Raw genomic sequence first — 3893 nt, forward strand, 5'->3', positions numbered from 1 at the left:
GATAATGAGATGAGATGAGATGAGAGCACCCTTCCTGGGACGGATGGACAGAAATCGCCACGACATAATCCCCCTTCGGGCCTTTCGGTCAGTGGGGGATAAAAATGACAGACTGCATTCTTTTTAACCAACAATACAAGAACATCACTCAAGATGAATATGAATTGAAGAGAATAACTGACTTCAAATACCTCAGCTCATGGATCGACAGTAGTGAGAAAGATATATCAACGAGAATCTCAAAGGGGCGGGCGGCCACGCATAAAATCAGAGTGATTTGGAAATCCAAACTAAAGACGGACCTAAAGACGAGATGTTTTAGAGTTCCAGTTGAAAGTGTGCTGTTGGACAGCTCAGAACGCCGGACATGCTTGAACACTGTCTGAATGGCTGTTATGCACGCATGTTACGAACTGTATTAAATGTTAGTTGGAGAGACCATGTCACAAATAAAGAACGATATGGGAATATTCCTCAACTCTCTGAGACTATAAAAGAAAGAAGGCTGAGATTCATGGGTCACTGATGGGGTTGCAAAAAGGAAATTATATCCAAAGTACTCATATGAGAACCATTGCATGGAAAAAGGAGTGTAGGAAGGCTTTCTATAACATACATCGAGCAACGAGAGAGATAGCAATCTTAGCAAAGATCAGCTCCCGGCAGCAACGGAAGAGAGGGACACTTGGGGGGGAAAATAGTCAGGATTGTTCGAGCAAGCCAAGAAATCAAGAAGCCTTTATTTATCACATGTACACTCAAGCACAGACTTAAGCACACAGTGAAATTCCTCCTCTGCGTTGAACCCGTCTGAAGCAGTGAACACACACATGCACACAGAAGTGGGCAATGAGCGCATACACATACCCAGAGCAGTAGGCAGCTACGCTTCAGTGCCCAGGGAGCAGTGAGGGGTTAGGTGCCTTGCCCAAGGGCACTTCAGCCAACCTCAGGCCATGGCTGCCCATATGTTAACCTCACCGCATGTCTTTGAGCTGTGGGGGAAACCAGAGCACCTACAGGAAACCCACGCAGACATGGGCAGAACATGCAAACGCCACAAAATGCCCCCCGCTCGAAGTAGAAGTAGTATACCAAGAACAAGAAGTTGATTTATATGGAACACAGGCTCGATAACTGATTTTGATCTGATTATCTTTACTAAAATAGACTGTATGTCTCTAACAGTCTATGGTCCGGTGTTCAAGATTTGGGGTTAAAAAAAAACAAGATCACATGAGGATTTTAAGTTCTTTTGTTCATTTTTCGTCCTTTAACTGCTCGTGCACTTATTTCTGTTTTCCTTGAAAGCTAAATCAACTAGAATGTAAATCTTTGGCAAAATGAATTCTGTTGTGACCAGCGTTGTGTGAAAGAGTGCTTTTGGAGCCACAGGTTCCATGTGACTCGAAGGTACAGGACTCGGGACATGTGTGAAGATCCACACAGGAGGTTTATTTCCAAACACAGTAATCCAAAATCCAGAATCTAAAGCGGATGGCCAGAAACACCATGGAGTACCAGCCTGGAAAAGCATCACAAAAGAAGGACGCCACAGTTTGGTGAAATCCATATCTGGATTTGTACTTGTAATAAAAATGGTATCATGTTATCGCTGTGAAGAATATTGGAATCTAGACATCCTACTGTGTAAGTAAAACTTGTAAAAGGCGTCAAAGTGAGGAATGAAAAGAATATACAGTATATTCTATAAATTTAGCCAATCACTTAGAGTAACAAAGGTCGTGGTGTGATGCGGGATGGTATTCGTGGTTGTGTGGTTCTACCTGCAGTGTTCAGGTGGAGATTAAAATTGCCTTGATTGTTCCCCTTTGCATCATAGATGTCGAATTTGTGAGATCCAGAGTCACTCCTCTCTGTGATGATCATTGGTATCATCGTTATATTAACATTCACAAACTACCATTTTGGGGAATTTGGTTTTGGAAGGTTACTTTGAGTTTTTCTGGATCTTAAAATCTCAGATTTGTCAGATGTCTCGTTGCTCATCTTGAAGAGGATCCTGAAACAGCAAACGTGCAGAGGATGAAATTAGAAGGAATAATGCCAGAAAAAAATATGACAATTCACTGAGAAATAAAAGATTGATCCACCAAATTGGTTTGTAATTCTTTCTCTGGGGCAGCACGGTGGTGTAGTGGTTAGCACTGTCGCCTCACAGCAAGAAGGTCCGGGTTCAAGCCCCGTGGCCGGCAAGGGCCTTTCTGTGTGGAGTTTGCATGTTCTCCCCGTGTCCGCGTGGGTTTCCTCCGGGTGCTCCGGTTTCCCCCACAGTCCAAAGACATGCAGGTTAGGTTAACTGGCGACTCTAAATTGACCGTAGGTGTGAATGGTTGTCTGTGTCTATGTGTCAGCCCTGTGATGACCTGGCGACTTGTCCAGGGTGTACCCCGCCTTTCGCCCGTAGTCAGCTGGGATAGGCTCCAGCTTGCCTGTGACCCTGTAGAAGGATAAAGTGGCTAGAGATAATGAGATGAGATGAGATTCTTTCTCTGAAGATTGTGCAGACATTGAAAGGAACCTTTTAATTCGTTTAATTTCATTCCATAATTCAAAGAGTAGATTTTTAGTTTTACAAAGTCTCCAAATTTACATCTTTTGCAGAAAAGAATGCACAATTTCTCATCATCTCTAGCCGCTTTATCCTGTTCTACAGGGTCGCAGGCAAGCTGGAGCCTATCCCAGCTGACTACGGGTGAAAGGCAGGGTACACCCTGGACAAGTCACCAGGTCATCACAGGGCTGACACATAGACACAGACAACCATTCACACCTACGGTCAATTTAGAGTCACCAGTTAACCTAACCTGCATGTCTTTGGACTGTGGGGGAAACCGGAGCACCCGGAGGAAACCCACACGGACACGGGGAGAACATGCAAACTCCACACAGAAAGGCCCTCACCGGCCACGGGGCTCGAACCCGGACCTTCTTGCTGTGAGGCAACAGCGCTAACCACTACACCACCGTGCTGCCTGAATGCACAATTTTCTCAGAAAAAAGCCCAGTTTAAAAGAAACAAACTTGGAAACATATCAGCATACCACTTGCAACGAATTAAACTTTAGATAGATAGATAGATAGATAGATAGATAGATAGATAGATAGATAGATAGATAGATAGATAGATAGATTTTTTTAAGTTATTCCACGAAATCGAGTTGTACATGAGTTGATAGTCGACGAGGTGCAACGAGATTAAGTGGAATTATTTTGTCCACATTCAATGGATTTTAAGAAACAGAGCATTTTTTTTTGCAAATTCAAAAAATAAAAACTTTATACAAAACATCTGACAAAATAATTTCTGCTTACAATGTAAACAAACTGGTGAAATGACAGTAGCAATTTCTGAAAAATGCTATAATAATAATTCTTGAAAATAATTTTTAAAAAGATACATTTTTACCATCAAATAATTTTATTCCATATTGGTTTAAAGAAATCTATTAAAGACAATCGGTCTACCCATGTGAGGGTGCCAATAATTGTAAAACCAGTGTTTTGCAGATGTTTTTTTTTTTTTTTTATGCGTTGATTTAAAAAATGTGTTGTCGTAAATCTATAGATTTTCAAAAAAATTACTGAGCTCGAAATATAAACGCTGATTGCATGTATTATTAACTTGTGCTCATTTTCATAAAGGGTGCCAATAATTGAGTTTCTGGGCGGACTGACTCCTCAAAGCACGACACTTTTTTTATGGAAGTTTCCCAGTGCCCGGAAAAAAACGTGATGTCATTTCCTGTCTTCCTTCCACAAATCCCACCTTCTTTGCTGAGATTGGCCAACGCAGACGGTTAGCCAATCACAGAGCAGCAGCGCAGGAAACGCAACGCAAAGGAGGTGTTGGTTGTACTATTACGGGTGGG

This window comes from Neoarius graeffei, chromosome 20 (genome assembly GCF_027579695.1).
Source record: "Neoarius graeffei isolate fNeoGra1 chromosome 20, fNeoGra1.pri, whole genome shotgun sequence".
NCBI lineage: Eukaryota > Metazoa > Chordata > Actinopteri > Siluriformes > Ariidae > Neoarius > Neoarius graeffei.